The sequence below is a fragment of the Salvelinus alpinus genome, chromosome 28 (assembly GCF_045679555.1).
Source record: "Salvelinus alpinus chromosome 28, SLU_Salpinus.1, whole genome shotgun sequence".
Taxonomy (NCBI): Eukaryota; Metazoa; Chordata; class Actinopteri; order Salmoniformes; family Salmonidae; genus Salvelinus; species Salvelinus alpinus.
Window position 1 is genome coordinate 26,374,351 of NC_092113.1, and position 19,530 is coordinate 26,393,880.

The 19,530-nt window shown below is 41.8% G+C and overlaps 1 long non-coding RNA gene across 1 annotated transcript; it reads left to right on the forward strand.

Annotated features, from left to right (window-relative positions):
- The first annotated feature begins 1,528 nt into the window (after positions 1 to 1,528).
- On the forward strand, positions 1,529 to 19,503 carry LOC139557532 (uncharacterized). The gene is made up of 4 exons (XR_011671403.1): positions 1,529 to 1,725; positions 1,887 to 1,959; positions 10,780 to 10,972; positions 13,447 to 19,503. It is a non-coding gene; the product is annotated as an uncharacterized lncRNA (long non-coding RNA).
- The last annotated feature ends 27 nt before the right edge of the window (positions 19,504 to 19,530 follow it).

Genomic DNA, 19,530 nt, shown 5'->3' on the forward strand with positions numbered 1-19,530 from the left:
GTTTTCATGGAAAACAAGGACATTTCTAAGTGACCCCAAACTTTTAAACTAGTGTATATACTGTAAAGTAATGAGTAATTATTTTCAGAAAATCATGGGGCATATAGTCTTTGGTTGCATGCTATTTTATGTCAATCATATTGCTGCTTGTAGCCTATAACTGATGCTTCGTGGTCTTATGAATGCCATCTATTGGAAGTATTTAGCAATTCAAAGTTATTATTTCATAGCAGACCATAAAGACATTGGAGAGGCATCTGAGAAATCAAGTGTATATTTCTTATTAATTCCAAAGATTAGTCCGGCCGGCCATGTAGGTAGGTCCGGATAGGGTCTGCCGGCCAGATGGGACCTGCTTGCGGTCCGGCCAGATAGGACCAGTCACAGTAATCTGTTACTTTTTCAAGTCCTTCATATTGCGTTAGCGGTGTGGAAATGGACAGAAAAGAGCATACACGGGCGATTTCCTGTGACCGCAAGCTGGCTGCTGATGACGGGGGACAATGGTTTATCTAGGGAGAAATGTCATTTGTGGTCTTATGCTGCCATCTATTGGAATTATTTAGCAATTGCACTTCATACATTTTTTGGAACTGTCGATCAGATCAAAAAGTTTCAAACTTAAAGTCACTGAATAAAGTGTATATCCTTACTGAAGTAGTAATTACTTGATTTTATCATTTACAACCATAATATAACAATGTATAGCATAACAATGAAACTGACTGGCTATGCGCATAAACGGAAAACACCATACATTTAATTATAAAAATGTTTATATTTCTTTACATGGATAACATAACAAGTATTACCCCCTTAACATATAAACACATAGACACTGGACACAGACATTGAAAATGAGATTTTAAAGCTCTTAGCAAACTGTTGGAAAAAATTGTGTTTTACATAATACAGTGTTATTTCTTTGTAACCAAATTAACAACTGACTTTCAGCATGCTTATAGAGAAGGGCACTCAACATGTACTGCACTGACACAAATGACTGATGATTGGCTGAAAGACAGTGATAATAAAATTATGGGAGTGGTACTGTTAGATTTCAAAGCAGATTTTGATATTATTTACCATAACCTGTTGTTGAGAAAACGTTAGTGTTATGGCTTTTCAACCTCTGTTATATTGTGAATTCAGAGCTTTCTATCTAATATAACTCAGAGGGTTTTATTTAGTGGAATGTACCGCAGCAGCTCTCTAGGCCCTTTACTCTTTTCTATTTTTACCAATGACCTGCCTCTGGCATTAAACAAAGCATGTGTGTTCATGTACGCTGATGATTAAACCATATGCACATCAGCAACCACCGCTAAGGAAGTCACTGAAACCCTTAACAAAGAGTTGCAGTCTGTTTTGGGAAGAAAGAAAACAGAAACCGCTTGGTTGGCTAGGCCATCAGAAGCTAGATAGAAGGCATCTGCCATTCAACTGTATTAGGGCAACATTTTGGAGTGTCAGTGTAATCAACCAATTACATTTTTACTTGAAATGGGTGGGACCGTTTTTACAAAAAACGTGGAAATTTCTGCCTTCTCAAAGGCCAAACAGGTCACTGCACAACAGCGAGCAGTAGTTTTCCCAAGGTCTAGCTAGCTATCTTTTGTTGTAGGCTAGTTGGCAGCGGCTGCAGCAGGTGTTATTGAAGAGGATGTTGTGGCTAATTTCTCCTAAATTTCAACAAGAAGTTATGTTTCAAATGATCATCATCTGGTGAGTGGTACTGTGTTTTTTTATTGGAGCTTGCTTGCTGTTGTTATCCATGTCTTTGAAAATAACTTGTGTGAAACATTGTCGCTGAGGAGTATTTTTGTAATAATAATGTAATATTTTTTTGTTTTTGCTCAATCTTCCTACGCCCCTGATACAAACAGGGCATGATGACTGAATTGGGCATCACAAATAGCCTACTAACAAAGACTTCGGACCAAACGTTTTCAATACCTGGTATGCATACCCATTGTTGTCTTAGTTAGCATTTACTGGTAGATGTCATAAGTTTGGTAGGTCTTTTCTACCTACCCTACCGCCTACCAATGTCATTCTTCTGTGAGCTGCTCCATGCCAAAACCAGTTGAGAGCTGCTGCTATTGCTGCCTGCAAATTATATTCTGCTGAAACTAAGCTATGTGTGCAGCGCGCATTTGAATATATTTCACACACTTTGCGATTGTGTAAGCTACTTTGTGCATGTGGGGAGGCATACCTGTGTATAGCCTCCACTATGGCACTGGCCCTTTGTATTTTACAAAAAGTGCACTCTCCTACATGAGTGCGCTGGTATTACCGTTGTTGTCCTTTCAGCATCACGAACCTGTCACACATTGAAGGCCTAGGTTCAATAGGTTCTCCACTGAGCAAAGATGTCTATAATACATATAAAGTTTGCAGGTATTAATGTTTCAAGAAAGGAGTGTATATATTTGGCATGGTGAAGCGGTTTTAATGCGCTTTCTAAATGGAAGCTGATAATTATTTGTTTTAACTCCACTGGTCTGGGCTAGTCTCCGGAAGAAATTAGGAGTCCTAGAGACCCAGTCAAGACCAAGTACAAATGTATCCAATACTGAGACAAGACCGAGAAACTCACAATGTGGTCTCAAGACCGGACTCGAGACCGGAGTCTGGTCTTGAGTATGGTCTGAGTCCGGTCTTGAGTAATACAACACTGCATATGGTCAAATTCTACAAAGAAATACCAAGTTAAGCTGCAGCTGTAATGACCTCCAAGGTCATCATACCATTGATATAGCACGGACGCTAATAGTTTATCGAATCCCATTGTGACGTAGAGGGGGACACTATTTGTCCGGGGGACATTATTTGGCATGACAGGCCCAGCAAAAGCTTATCACCACTCCCATCCTCTCCAATCCCATTAACAGTACCATCATCTCCACAAACAAGTCTCCCCTATCTGACCTGCCCGTCTTCACACTGCTCAACACTGCAACCGAATCAGAGTAGATCACCACTGAGTGTTTTCACCTCCTCCACCCATCTCAAACCTGTAATCATGGCCATCAACTCGGCCGCATACACTGACACATCAGTTAACTGCTTACATACTCTGAAATCTGGGATATACACCCCTGCCCCCATCCTACCACTGACTGGAGCCTTTGAACCATCTATTTATATACTTAAAAATACAATGGTTATCTATATATCTCTACACACACCATCTCACGTCCTCACCCCATTCTCTCCTACCCTCAATCATATCCACATCTACACCTTGTTTCGGAAACAGCCAGGGTGGAACGTTCTCCAATGCAATTGAAGGCCCTATCTTTCTCTCCCCAGTCCATATTCTACCACTTTCTGCCCGATTGTCCACCCTGCTTACCCACTCCTCGCTCCCAGCATTCCCCAGTTGCCGTGACCGCAGGATGTCCTTCTGAACTCCCTTTCAACCTTGCCCAGTACGCCAATGCAAGTTTGGCCCGCTTTATCCTCAGTGGCAGTTCCCCACTATCCACCTACAATGCCTCAACAGGTGTTGTCCTGAAGGCACCCACACACAATCTCAGGACCCTTGACTGTATAGTATCCAGGCGCTGGAGTACCATTTTGGCCGCAGATCCATATACAAAGCACCCATAATCCACAGATGACCTGATCAATGCCTGATACATATATAAGTGTTTGTCTATCCGACCCCCAATCATATCCTGCCACGGCTCTCATGAGGTTCAGCATCTTCATATCCTTAATTTCAATATACTCAACATGTCGCTTCCACGTAAGCCTGTCATCAAACCACATACCTAAATACTTCAACTCACACACCCTACCTATATCCTGACTGTATATTTGCAACCTAACATCTTTAACCTTCCTCCTAGAAAACACCATAAAGCAGAACTTGGCCACAGACATCCTAAACCCCCATGTTAGAGACCAATCTTCCACAACTCCCACAGCTTCTTGCATCTTCCTCATCACATATTTCACATTCCCACCTCTCTTCCATACAGCCCCATCATCACCATACAAGGCCACACCCACTCCCTGTCCCACCTCCTTAAATATGTGATCTATCATCAAGGTGAACAACACCAGACTAACCACTTCCCTGAGGAGTACCATTGTCCACTTCAAACCACATTGACAATTCTGACCCCACCCTCACCCGTATGACTCGAACGAACAGGAAGTCCATGATCCAGTTATACAGACCTCCCCCAATGCACTCAACATGATCAACAACCCTTCCATCCACATGGTATCGTAAGCTTTCTCAATGTCAAAATACACAACACTCATCACCTCTTTTATTGTCAGGGCCTTGGCTATCTCTTTACTAACTGTTATCAGGGCATCCATGGCAGACCTCCCTTTTCTGAACCCACTCTGTGCTACCCTCATCAAACCCATAACTTCCAATAAATACATCATCCTACTCACTATCATCTTTTCCATCAACCTCCAACTTGGATGTCAGCGCGAAAGGCCTATAACTAAAATAATAATATATCTGTCAGTGAGATGTTTGATTTTTCAGGTTTGGTTAGCAGTCCTACGTTTACTGATGCTTCTAACTTGAGTGTGGATGGCTGCTTGATTTAACAGTGGGCTGTATAAACAATTTAGCTTGACAAGGCCTTGTCAACCAAATGGAATACATTTTTGTTGTTTTTACAGTTTAATGCTACTTGAATTCAAACTTTAAAGTTGTTAGTGCATCTGTACATTTTCACTTGGAATAGTTAATAATAGTTTCATTTTTATTTTCATGAATAGACATTTACACAGCAAATAAAATGAACTACAGATCTCTGTGGATGAGAGCACGTGATTTACCGTGTAAAATCTGAAGCTTCTGACAGGACTATTTTCAAGACCAAGGTCAAACCATCCTCGAGGGTTACTGACAAGCCTCACAACACCTGACTGGCTGTTAAAAATTATGGGAAGATAAAAGCTGCTCACTGTGACAGCATGGGAGGGTAAGCAAAAAGCAGTAACTACATACCTTTTAAAGTGCACTTAAATTCAGAAAATATTCAAAGCTGACTTCATGTTGGGGGTCAATTCCATTTAAATTCCAAAAATGTACTTCCTGAAAGAGCAGTACTTTTTCAGCATTGGAATCTGGATTGGTGGAAATTAAATGGAATTGGTAGCATAACTGACTGCCTTCATTTATTCTTTAGACTAGGTGAAAGCTGTTCAAATGTTGCTGCTCTCCTGTTCAAGTTGGAAGCCTCTGTCTGCCTGGGTTACACAAGCGTGGCATGTACTAGCATCGCCTGTGCCTGGTATCCACCTAAACAGTAGAACCAACGATGATTAAAGATATTGAATTATACAGTGAAAAATAAATAAAAAATAAACTAGGAAGTATGGTGGAAAATTTCAAGACTATGTTATAATACTTTTATTGCATCAAATGGTTGTTTTATGTAACAGAATAGAGTATTCTCTTAACTATTGTGTGTGTGTTCTACTGAGGATGGGCCTCTGGAAGATAACACTGACAGGAGATGTACAATGTCTTTTGGTGATAAAACCTAAAGAGCATTCCAGAGCATGAGTTAATGTTTCTGTTCTATACTGTACCAGGAAGAGATGGTTCCAGTTTGGAGTCGGAGGGCCAGACACAATGAAAACTGTTGACACAGCAGATACTGTCTGCTATGTATTATAGGTATCTTTCATACAGATCTTAACCTTGTGACCCATTCTATATATCTGTTGTTCGTCATATAGGTTGAAAGGGGTGTATCTTGGCTATAAAAGACCTTTGTACTTTTGTCTCGGGGCTCTCAACAAATCATCTGAGCGTGAATCGTCGACCAGCCATCATTATCGTAGAGCACTCAATCGATTCACTTTATATGTGTGTGTTGTATTGACCTGCTCCCTTATTAATAAGTGATTAAAGATTTAGTTTAAGTATAACTCTGACTTGTGTGATAAGTTGGAGGAGACCCATCCCCAAAGCTTTAACTTCACAGGAAAAGCAGCTGCTCCAGATGCTCTCATTGATAAGGGACCATTCAAGGACCATGCTGATGTTTTCACAACCCTGGTTCAATACTGTCATGTCTTTACTATGGATTAAATGATATGACATGCTATTTTATAAAATCAATTCTCTGTAATTAATATTACCTGATGAAACTAATCATGTAAATATAATTAACTAGGAAGTCAGGGCACCACGGAAGAATGTTTATAGCTGTTGTCTTCCGAATAAACCCTTAAAGACCTGGTAATCTTTTATATCAATAGCAGTCAATTATTAATCGTCACCTTATTCAGTCTCATCTGAACGTCGTAAAATTATTGGTTATCTTCACGAACCCTGGCTAACAAGTTGAATCAGCAATACATTTGGTTTAAATATTTATTTACTAAATACCTGAATTACATATACACAGGATGGATCATACATTGATTACTAATTATGTCATAAAAGAAAACGTCTCTAGTGGACGAAAATCGATATGACAGCTGGTTACACAAAGAAAGGGGGTTGGGTTTGAATGAAAGAGTGGGAAGACTGAGGAACAAAAGGATTGGGTCTCTATCGGACCTTATGAAGCTATGCTATCGTAAATACAGAATTATATGCAATCTACATAACCGCCCATTTGGAAAAGGAAAATGCAAGAAATATATTTACTCTGAGCTGCGCTTCGATAGATTGGTCGAAGATGGAAAGCTGGGTTGCCCAGCAGAGATCTCCCTTGTCTTTTGAAGAATATTTCTGGGTGCATTTTAACTTGAAAGCAGAAAAGGCAGGCTGTAGAATTTTAAAGACATGCCATATATAGACTTTTCTTGTGATGGATACATATCATGTGAGTGCTGTGGCAAAGGCAGTGGTGGGCCAGCAAGGCCTTCTCTGCTGGCCTAAACATCATCAGAATATAATTTTTTTTAAATATATTTTCCCACAAATATGTATTAAATTATTCCCCAGAGTAAGAGTTATACTCTTCATAGCTTTCCTCTTGGTTGCACTGCTTCCAGCCCCAGGTTGAGATTTGGAGGGCTGGTCTTTATGTTAGATCTTTTATCCAATCATATTCAGCCATCATGTGTTGCCAGGGGTCTAAAATCTGCCCTCAGGCCTTCAGAATCAACAGTACGGGCGCTTGTAGCTTAAAGTGAATGGAAATGAAAATTTAGTGTCAACCAATCAGCTTTAGAGTTGGCTATTGTACGCCTGCTGGCTAGCTAGCAGGCGTAGTGCGTGCACGTCTTTTGATTGGATTACCAATATTGAGAGGCAGGTCCTATGGGCAGGTCTATGCAGAACCTCAGAACTAGGAAACTGAATTTGTTAAACGAATTAATTCGCATACTACTAAGCTGTTTTTTCAACCCACAATGGCGGAAGGAGGAGAAGATATCGATTTGGTCGAGGATATAATTATAACGCCATTCTCAAGACGAACTTTTCAAGAAAAGTTAGACATTGTAAGGAGAGGTCGCCCGACGCCGACGCTACAAAGCCTGTCACAGGCGGGAAAGGGGTTCGTCCGCCACTTTCAAAGTTCCAACTACGAGCGCTATCAATGGCTCACAGGCTCCGAGAAGCACTGCAAACTGTACTGCTGGGAATGCCTATTATTTGCAAGTGATCGATTTGGTGTTTGGAGCCACACTGGCTTTGCAAGTTGTCTAACCAAGGCAGCAACGAGACACCAAAGTACGGCTGGGCACTTACTAGCAATGGTGCTTTTGAAAACTTTTGGGGACACCCGAGTGGATCTACAGCTCAACAAACAAGCGCGCAGGGCAACGGAGCTGCACAATGAAAAGGTGAAGAAAAATAGGGAAATATTGAAAAGACTCATTGATTGTGTCATGTTTTTGGGTAAACAGGAACTTTCATTTAGGGGACACGATGAAAGTGCTGACTCCACAAACAAAGGGAACTACGTGGAGCTTCTTTTCTTTCTGAAAGCAACACAGATTTACAATACCACCTGTCCACTAACAAAGTGTTCATTGGGACGTCAGGCAAAATACAAAATTACCTAATTTATGCTATTGCTGAAGTGATGGGAGAAGAGATCAAAATGGAGATTAAAAAAGCTCCCTTTGTTGCTGTTATGGTGGACGAGACAACAGATGTGGGAAATGCAGCACAGCTCTCACTCGTCCTGCGTTATGTGACAGACACAGGAGTCAAGGAGCGATTTATCCGATTTGAAGATGTGACAAGCGGCAAGCGAGCTGATGACATTGCCGCTCTTATTTTCCGTTTCTTGGAGGGAAATGAATGTAGTCTGGATAAAGTTGTGGCACAGTGTTTTGATGGCGCAGCAGTCATGGCATCTGGACTCAATGGGGTGCAGGCTAAAGTTAAGGAGAGGGCACCGATGGCCTTATTCATTCACTGCTATGCACATCGACTAAATTTAGTACTGACTCGGAGCCTCAAAGCTTAAAGAATGCAAGGTCTTCTTTGCCAACCTCAATGGCCTTGCAGCATTTTTCTCACGATCCCCTAAGCGCACGCAACTGCTGGATGACATCTGCAAGCGTCGTCTTCCTAAGGTTGCACCAACGAGGTGGCAATATACATCTAGATTGGTCAATGCAGTCTTTGAAAAGAGAGTTGCCCTAAAGGAGCTGTTTAACCACTTACTGGAACATGACGGGGATACTGTGCTTATGGCTGATGGATTTAATGCACGTTTGGATGATTTTGAGTTTTGTTTTTTGCTTGAAACATTCAATGGGATTTTTAATTATTCGGATGTGCTTTTTGGAATTCTACAGAAACAAACTTTGGATGTACAATTCTGCCTGACAAGGGTGAACGAGTTGTGACACAATTGAGCGAGAGAGGCGCAGGTTCAGTCAAATCTACGATGACACAGCGCGCATCTCAAGTTCACCCAGCGCACGCAGAGGCCCAGCACAAGGAGACCCTCGCACATACTACCAACAACTCCACAGCAATATTCTGGACAACATTCTTTGCCAGATACGAAACAGGTTTCAAGACCACAAAAAATTTATGTTTCTCTCCCTCCTGGACCCCCAGCACTTTCAGACCTACCGGAAAAAATTCCAGCAAACAGCCTTCTCCAGCTTAACAGAGAGTCACGGAACACTGTTCGACCTATCCAAGCTAAAAACAGAACTGACTGTAATGTATGATTTCCTTAAGCAGAAAAATCTGAATGAGGACATGGGGCAACTTTACACATTGACATGTGTGACAGTGACTATCCCTGTGTCCACGGCTTCTGTCGAGCGGTCATTCTCGGCCTTAAAGCGAATCAAAACGTATTCCAGAAATGCTACTGGACAGACTCGGCTTTCAGCATTAGCCTCCATGTCGATAGAAAATGACTTATTGGTGGAACTAAAACGCACAGATAGACTGTACAACAGAGTCATTGAAGTCTTCTTGAGGAAAGAAAGGAGGAAGGATTTTGTGTTCAAATAATCAGTCTTTGGTGAGTAGGAATACAATGCATTTTATTTTTAATTAAATGTGTATGTATGTTTCGCATTTTATTTTGTTAATATTAAATAGCCTATATATTAACAAAATAAATTGGCAAATAGCCTATGTTGCAAATTATTTGTTTTCTTTTATTTTCAGTGAATAGTTATGTGTCTTTATCATCACGGTGAAACTGCTTTGGGTGCGACAATGCGCTGTTTAGTGAACACACTGTATTTTTTGGGGGGGGGACTTAAAGCTCAAAGTTTGTGGACCAGAAGTGGATAGAAGAAGAATATTAATATAACTGTTGCACTCGACTATGTTCTTGCCTATTAGTTGAACTGTACTGTATTGTACTCTTCCCCTGCAATTCTCTGAATAAAAAATGTCAATTTGAAGGTGACGCAACGCCTGGTTATACTGCGTTTCTGTCTAAATGTATAGTGTCTAGAGCCATGGCATCATAATGATGGTAATAAGAGGTGGATTAATTCGGGTGAGACTGTGTAGGACCTCACTGAAGGCCCAGGCCCCAGGCCCACGGCACGCCACTGGGCAAAGGAGTACTTGAGTCAAAGTATCCCTTTAAATGGGCAAATGACCACTCAACTGACCACTGGACAGAAGACAACAGGGGACATCTGTTAAAGGAATTTCATTCCTGTGTTTATTAACCAATTCAATTAAAACACTCTGCCCATAAATAAGAATTTGTAAGATAATTATCAGCATAAAATGGACAGATACCAGTCTTAAAATCAATCAATCAATAGCGTTTATTCTCGAGAGTACTGATCATAATACATTTTACATCAGGTTATATAATAAAGATGATGTCATAGGTTTTAATGTCCATCCTCCTCTTGGATACAATGGCAGTATAGTTCGAGTTCTCATTACTGTCTGCCACCTGTTAAACTATCTACAACCAACCCAAGGTCTTTCCCCTCCCTGGGTAGAGACATCATTCTAGCCTGTCTGAAGATAAACCCATTCTTTCTAACAAGGAACACATAACATTCAACATTTATGATTATAATAAGATTCCTTCTTACAGTAATATAGTAGTATTCTGTTTAGTTATAAGTCAAATGTATACATATTTTAGTCATTAAACACAAAAATCCCGTAACAACATCTCAATACTTTATTTTCCTCCTTCTACACTCAGGTATGGTCACTGTGCAATTTTAATCTTATTACCATTATACATCAGTGTGAAAGCATCATATAGAATTATGTGGAATTACACCAGCCTGAAGGTCATCCCCATGATAGAGCCTATACTGTTAGGCTGTCATGGGGCTGAGGTGCATGCTACTTTTTTCCATTTGTTTTCACAGGTGCAGCTGCAGATGTTTGTCTGTCATGCTGATTTTATCACCTGGACTCCCCAGCAAAGTTTCATTTTCCGTGTCCCACGATATGAGGATTTTATCATTAAGGCAGTGGACACCATCAGCAGATTCTGTGCAAGGCCACATTTACCCTCGGCTTGTTGGAACTTCAGCACAAGAGATGGACAAGGAGGTTCAGGTAAAACACATTGGTTAATTAAAAGACTATTCTGTATAAATAGAAAATTTATAAATAAGGTAAAACGTTATTAGGTTTTTATTGAAATTCATTGTTTTGTCTGAATCACATGACAAATAACATAATAAATGATGTCACAATTCATGTTTTGCATTCTCAGGAGAAAGAAGCAGAGTCTACAAAAATCTAATTTTATTTATCACATGCGCCTAATACAACAAGTGTAGGTATACCTTACCGTGAAATGCTTACTTACAAGCCCTTAACTAACAATGCAGTTCAAGAAATAGAGTTAAGAAAATATTTACAAAATAAACTAAAGTACGAAATCAAATAAAAAGTAACACAATAAAATAACAATAACAAGGTTATATACAGTTGAAGTTCGGAAGTTTACATACACCTTAGCCAAATACATTTAAACTCAGTTTTCCACAATTCCTGAAATTTAATCCTAGTAAAAATTCCCTGTCTTAGGTCAGTTAGGATCACCACTTCATTTTAGAATGTGAAATGTCAGAATAATAGTGTAGAGAATGATTTATTTCAGCTTTTTCTTTCATCACATACCTAGTGGGTCAGAAGTTTACATACACTCAATTAGTATTTGGTAGCATTGCCTTTAAATTGTTTAACTTGGGTCAAACGTTTCGGGTAGCCTTCCACAAGCTTCCCACAATAAGTTGGGTGAATTTTGGCCCATTCCTCCTGATAGAGCTGGTGTAGCTGAGTCAGGTTTGTAGGCCTCCTTGCTCGCACACGCTTTTTCAGTTCTGCCCACAAATTTTCTATAGGATTGAGGTCAGGGCTTGGTGATGGCCACTCTAATACCTTGACTTTGTTGTCCTTAAGCCATTTTGCCACAACTTTGGAAGTATGCTTGGGGTCATTGTCCATTTGGAAGAGCTATTTGCGACCAAGCTTTAACTTCCTGACTGATGCCTTGAGATGTTGCTTCAATATATCCACATCATTTTCCTACCTCACGATGCCATCTATTTTGTGAAGTGCACCAGTCCCTCCTGCAGCAGAGCACCCCCACAACATGATACTGCCACCCCTGATGCTTCACGGTTGGGATGGTGTTCTTCGGCTTGCAAGCCTCCCCCGTTTTCCTCCAAACAAAACGATGGTCATTATGGCCAAACAGTTCTATTTTTGTTTCATCAGACCAGAGGACATTTCTCCAAAAAGTACGATCTTTGTCCCCATTTGCAGTTGCAAACCGTAGTCTGGCTTTTTTTATGGCGGTTTTGGAGCAGTTGCTTCTTTCTTGCTGAGCAGCCTTTCCTCCTTGTGGAGGTCTACAATTATTTTTCTGAGGTCTTGGCTGATTTCTTTTGATTTCCCCATGATGTCAAGCAAAGAGGCACTGAGTTTGAAGGTAGGTCTTGAAATACATCCACAGGTACACCTCCAATTGACTCAAATGATGGCAATTAGCCTATCAGAAGCTTCTTAAGCCATGACATCATTTTCTGGAATTGTCCAAGCTGTTAAAAGGCACAGTCAACTTAGTGTATTTAAACTTCTGACCCACTGGAATTGTGATACAGTGAGTTATATTGTTGGCAAAATTACTTGTCATTACTTGTGTCATGCACAAAGTAGATGTCCTAACCGACTTGCCAAAACTAAAGCTTGTTAACAAGAAATGTCTGGAGTACTCCAACCTAAGTGTCTGTAAACTTCCGACTTCAACTGTACACGGTACCGAGTCAATGTGCGGGGGTACAGATTAGGCGAGGTAATTTGTACATGTACAGGGGGTGGGGGTGGGGGGGTCAATGTAAATAGTCCAGGTGGCTATTTGATTCATTGTTCAGCAGTCTTATGGCTTGGGGGTAGAAGCTGTTAAGGAGCCTTTTGGACCTAGACTTGGCGCTCCAGTACCGCTTGCCGGGCGGTGGCAGAGAGACTTGCATGGAGCCCCAGACTGAGGGTGATTGACCGTCATCTTGAACTTCTTCCATTTTCTAATAATTGCGCCAACAGTTGTTGCCTTCTCACCAAGCTGCTTGCCTATTGTCCTGTAGCCCATCCCAGCCTTGTGCAGGTCTACAATTTTAGCCCTGATGTCCTTACACAGCTCTCTGGTCTTGGCCATTGTGGAGAGGTTGGAGTCTGTTTGATTGTGTGGACAGGTGTCTTTTATACAGGTAACGAGTTCAAACAGGTGCAGTTAATACAGGTAATGAGTGGAGAACAGGAGGGCTTCTTAAAGAAAAACTAACAGGTCTGTGAGAGCCGGAATTCTTACTGGTTGGTAGGTGATCAAATACTTATGTCATGCAATAAAATGCAAATGAATTACTTAAAAATCATACAATGTGATTTTCTGGATTTTTGTTTTAGATTCCGTCTCTCACAGTTGAAGTGTACCTATGATAAAAATTACAGACCTCTACATGCTTTGTAAGTAGGAAAACCTGCAAAATCGGCAGTGTATCAAATACTTATTCTCTCCACTGTAGGTCCTGGATGGCAGGAAGCTTGGCTCCAGTGATGTACTGGGCCGTATGCACTACCCTCTGTAGCGCTTTACGGTCAAATGCCGAGCAGTTGCCATACCAGGTGGTGATGCAACTGGTCAGGATGCTCTCGATGGTGCAGCTGTTGAACTTTTTGAGGATCTGGGGACCCATGCCAAATATTTTCAGTCTGAGGGGGAAAAGGCTTTGTCGTGCCCTCTTCACGACTTTCTTGGTGTGTTTGGACCATGACAGTTTGTTGGTGATGTGGACACCAAGGAACTTGAAACTCTTGACCCGCTCCACTACAGCCCCGCCGATGTGAATGGGGGCGTGTTTGGCCCTCCTTTTCCTGTAGACCACGATCATCTCCTTTGTCTTGCTCACGTTGAAGGAGAGCAATGTTGCATTGCCTTTTCACACAGCCAGTGCAGGGTGTAGAGCAGTTCAGTAAGGTAGATGCTGGTAGATGCTGGGACATGTATTAAGTCAATCATATCAACACTAAGGAATGTGTCTAATGAGCTAACAATAACAGATGATTTGGCTTAATTGACTAGGTTGACCAGGTATACTGCTTTGATTTTCATGTTAAGATTTTACTTTAATTTGAGCTCTTGAATTAGGAGTCTGGACACTACCCATCCCCCAACATGTTATTGTTGAATACCACATTTGTTGACATATTTATCAAAGTTGAAAACACCTCCCTATTTTCACAAACTGAAAAGGAAGTAGCCCATCAAGAATATGGAACCTCCCCTTCAAGACGCCGATTACCCACTCTATAACAAAATGCACATTAATATTTTTATAATATTGTTTTGGTTTATGAAATATGTCTTATATCCTTTCAACATAGTTTTGTATTTCGGAACCACGACAGCCGATGTTTCATCCCTGTTCATCCTATAACATCCTGACTCTTCTCCTCCACGCTGCCGTTCTCAGGCGCGTTCAGCAGGAGACAACGTTTTAAAACATTTGGTGTGGCTATGGTCAGTCATTATGGTCTGGGCCTTTGGAACCAACCTGGTCTCAGAGCATTTCGTATTATTCTGTACATACTGTAAATCTGAGACACTTAGTATGATACACTATATCAGGGTTCCCCGATTTTGGCCTGCAGCTGGTTTTATTTAACTGGTTAAATATATATGGCTTTTCATTGTTGGACATAAAAAACATGTAAAAACACCAGGAAATCAGCTCCAAGTGTTTTTAATTTAGGAAACCTATTCCTAAGTATTTCCACACATAACAGAAAGACACCTGATCAAATGTAAGCAAGGTTTGAAATTATTATACTTTAGTCAAATATTGTATCTGTTTGGGTTTCTTGTGGGCAATTTGCAGTCTACAAATAATTTGTAATTATGTTCCAGTCCCCCGACCATCCACTCAAGAAAAAAATGGCGCGCATGAATCTAGTTGATGATCCCTGCACTATATATACAAAAGTATGCCGACACCCCTTCAAATTTGTGGATTCGGCTACTTCAGTCACACCGTTGCTGACCGGTGTATAAAATCGAGCACACAGCCATGCAATCTCCATAAACAAACATTGGCAGTAGAATGGCCTTACTGAAGAGCTCAGTAACTTTCAAAGTGGCACCGTCAGAGGATGCCACCATTTCAACAAGTCAGTTCGTCAAATTTCTGCCCTGCTAGAACTGCCCCGGTCAACTGTAAGTGCTGTTATTGTGAAGTGGAAACATCAAGGAGCAACAACGGCTCAGCCGCGAAGTCATAGGCCACACAAGCTTACAGAACGGGCTAGAGGCATTACTACAGAACTGGGTTCATTCCCAGGGTGTGCCACAACCGTCCGTGGCTGGGAGTCCCATAGGACGGCGCACAGTTGTCTGGGTTAGGGGAAAGTTTGGCCGGTGGGGCTTTACTTGGCTCATCGCGCTCTAGCAACTCCTTGTAGCGGGCTGTTTGGGTCTGTGGGACGCATTTTCAATGTTTACAAAAAGAAACATTATACAATTAATGATCTATTTTATTTTATTTTTTTATTATCCCCTTTTCTCCCCAATTTTCGTGGTATCCAATCGCTAGTAATTACTATCTTGTCTCATCGCTACAACTCCCGTACGGGCTCGGGAGAGACGAAGGTCGAAAGCCATGTGTCCTCCGAAGCACAACCCAACCAAGCCGCACTGCTTCTTAACACAGCGCGCCTCCAACCCGGAAGCCAGCCGCACCAATGTGTCGGAGGAAACACCGTGCACCCGCCCCCCTCGGTTAGCGCGCACTGCGCCCGGCCCGCCACAGGAGTCGCTGGAGCGCGATGAGACAAGGATATCCCTACCGGCCAAACCCTCCCTAACCCGGACGACACTATGCCAATTGTGCGTCGCCCCACGGACCTCCCGGTCGCGGCCGGCTGCGACAGAGCCTGGGCGCGAACCCAGAGACTCTGGTGGCGCAGCTAGCCTCTAGACCACTGCGCCACCCGGGAGGCCCCAATTAATGATCTTTTCAACCTGAGACTCATTGGACTTGGCTAATTTTCTGTGAAGAACATGTAAAATAACACATTTTCATTGAGTGCACATTGTGCACCCACCTACACATTTATATTACATATGTGGTGTTCGGGTCCACTGGACCCGAGGGTAATAGAAGTGTGGAAGAGTGTGTGTGTAGGTGAAAACAAGTAAAAATGAAACAAACATTTTTGCTGTGTGCCTTCACTCTGTCTTTCTCCTCCCTGGGCCTGCTGTTTCAACATAGCACCAAGAACCTGTCTGTCTCCCTGTCTGTCTGCCTGTCTCCCGGTTTTCTTGCACTTTTTACCCTTTGTAGTGTGTGAAACTACACAATGTATTGTGGGAACCTGCACAATATTATTACAATACATTCTTTCGATACATTGTACAAAACTCTGTATTTTCCCACACTCTACCCCAGCAAGGTGCAAATTGGGGGAGGGACACAACAAATAAATAGCTTTGCATGTGTGGCTCCTTACCACAATCAATCAGTATGGCAAAAATTATCTCTGCTCAGAAGGCCTTAGAAATAATTTTTACAGAGAGAGAAGTTAGTGTGGAAGGAACGTCTTCCACTTTGGAAGATTAAGAATTTTCAGAAGATGAGGATCATGAGTCTGACAGTGAGTTAGAAGAAGAGGATGATATTGACCCTCAGCCAGCCCCAGGACCTGCCCGTCAGCAGCCAGCAGGAGGAGAAATATGGATGTAAAAAAAATTGTGAAATTGAATGGTCTTCTTGCCCAAGGAATGAGCCACCCCGCATGGCTGCCAATGTGATAAGGATGCAACTAGGGCCGACGCGGATGGCAGTTACTCATGTGCAGGATGTAAAGTCTTCTTTTGAACTGTTCATCCCAGACACCATCCAGAAAATCATTCTGCACTGCACTAATTTGGAGGCAATGCGTGTTTTTGGAGAGAATGGGGAGATGGATAAAACTCATTTATATACATACTTTGAGGTTCGTATCCTTGCTGCTGTTTCCACATCCCACAGAATCACTGCGGGATGCAGAAACTGGCAGAGAACTTTTCCGTGCAACAATGTTTCTGCAAAACATCCACATTATTTCAAGGATTATCCGCTTCGATAACCGAGACACCAGACCAACTCGGCGGCAGAGACACAAGCTAGCTGCAATCAGGTCAGTGTGAGACAAGTGGGTGGACTGCTTTCCCCTGTTTTACAACCCTGGGCCCAACGTTACTGTTGATGAGTAGCTTATGCCATTTATGGGCCACTGCACCTTCAAGCAGTACATACCATCTAAACCTGCAGATATGGAATCAAGATCTGGGCTGCCTGTGATGCTGCTTCATCATATGCGTGGAACTTGCAAGTGTATACGGGGAAGCCAGATCGAGGAGCCCCTGAGAAGAACCAAGGGATGCAGGTTGTCCTGGACGTGACACAGGGACTCCGTTGCCACAACATCACATGCAATAACTTTTGTACTTCACACACGCTGGGACAGGAGCTCCTCAAGAGGAAGCTGACGATGGTAGGAACAGTACGAAAAAACAAGCCAGAGCTCCCACCTCAGCTGTTGAATACACGGAACAGGCCAATCAATTCCTCTAAGTTTGTGTTCACGGCCGACTTGTCTCTAGTGTCGTACGTGCCAAAGAAAGGCAAAAATGTGGTACTCATGAGTACGCTGCACAGGGATGGGAGGATCTGTGGCCAGGAACATCAAAAAACAGAAATCATAATGGATTACAATGCCACAAAAGGAGGGGTGGACAATTTAGACAAGCTGGTGACTGGATACTTGCAAAAGAAGAACCCTACGCTGGCCACTTGTGATATTCTTCAACATCTTGGACATCTCGGAGTACAACGTGTTTGTCATCTGGATGGCGTTGAACCCAGATTGGAACAGAGGGAAGCTCCAGATGAGATGGCTCTTTCTTGAGGAGCTGGGCAAGGCATTGGTGAGACCTTAAATCCAAAGGAGGCAACATATCCCAAGGACCTCAGCTTCTGCAGCCATTGTGAGGAGGATTCAGGATGAGGATGCCCCATCCGCCCGACCCACAGAACCAACAACTCCAATACCGGAAGTAAGTGTGAGTGATGTTGTTTCATGTGTGCGTGTCTGACTCTCCTACCTTGGCCTACTGTAACTATATATGTGAATGAGTGAGTGAGTAAGTGTTTTCATCATTCTAGATTGCAGCCGGTAGCAACAAGAAGAAGCACTACAATGTGTGTGGACCCAAGAAAGACAGGAAGACACAGTACACATGCATCAAGTGCAAGAAATACATTTGCAACACACATACAGTAAAACTCTGTCCCTCGTGTGGTGTGTAGACCAGCCTTAATTAGTTTTCAATGGGGCTCATTTATAATTTCCATAAAATACTGTATGTAAAATTTGTCCTTACAATTTGTTCAGTTCAAAGCAATAAACATCAATAGTGATAAAAACCTTGTTTAATTTGTGTTCAAGATAAACATGATTATTCCACCCATGTCTTGATTATAATAGATTTTTGTTAACAAAAAATCTAATTTTATAAAACTAATAGTGCTTTTATTGACAACTGTGATCTAGCAGAGGTAAATGGCAAATATTAACCATGTATGCTGTCTATACTGCTTGTAATTGATATGTCAACATCTAAGTATTCATTAAGTCTTTTTATGTAAATTGTAATGGCTGTATTTTTTTTTTTAAACAATAATGTTGTGGGTCCATCAGACCCGCAAACATTGGGTGAATAACAAAAACATGAACACCACACAAGGGTTAAGTATATTTTAACAATTACATTTCCTTTCGATACTAAAGTATATTTAAAACCAAATACTTTTTCTCAAGTAGAATTTTACTGGGTGACTCACTTTTACTTGAGTCACTATTAAGATATCTTTCCTTTTACTCAAGTATGACAATTGGGTACTTTTTCCACCAGACACATTCCAACCACACTCACCAGTCGTCTACACACATCACATTAAAGTACTGACTGCAACTCACATTTTCTTGTGTGGTTACTTTGCCTAACAATTGAGTGTTGCCTTAACAGTCCTTCCCTCAGACCAGCAGCATTTCAGGACAAGCATACAAACAGAAAGTGAGACATCACCTTCCGCCCTGTGCCTCTGACCTCCAACCTTCAGCAGTCAAGAGCAGGTAAGACGACATATAGTAAAGCCCTACAACTGACTCTATGGGACCGTTTCCTGGCCTCAGATGTGTAGTGCTCTGTCATTTTTTAGAGAGTATTAAGTCACCATCTCTGTTGTTCAAAATCAAAAGGGATAAGGATGTGCCTGTTTATTTATTTTGTGTCTTTGTCTCTGTAGTTGACAGTTGACAAGGCCATGCCCTACAGCATTCTGCTCCCCATCCCAGAGCTTCTGAAGGACCATCAGCACAGGTCACGAGGACAGACACTGCCACCAAGCAGAAGATGAACACTAAGCGCTGGCCCCAATCACACTACATGGCTGCTCCTCCACAACCAGCAACTCCACGGTGCTAATATCACCCTCGCTTAATACACTATCCTCAGAAATAAAAGGAGTCAAACTGGAACTATTTAACATGTTTGGTGTAGTTGTTTTAGA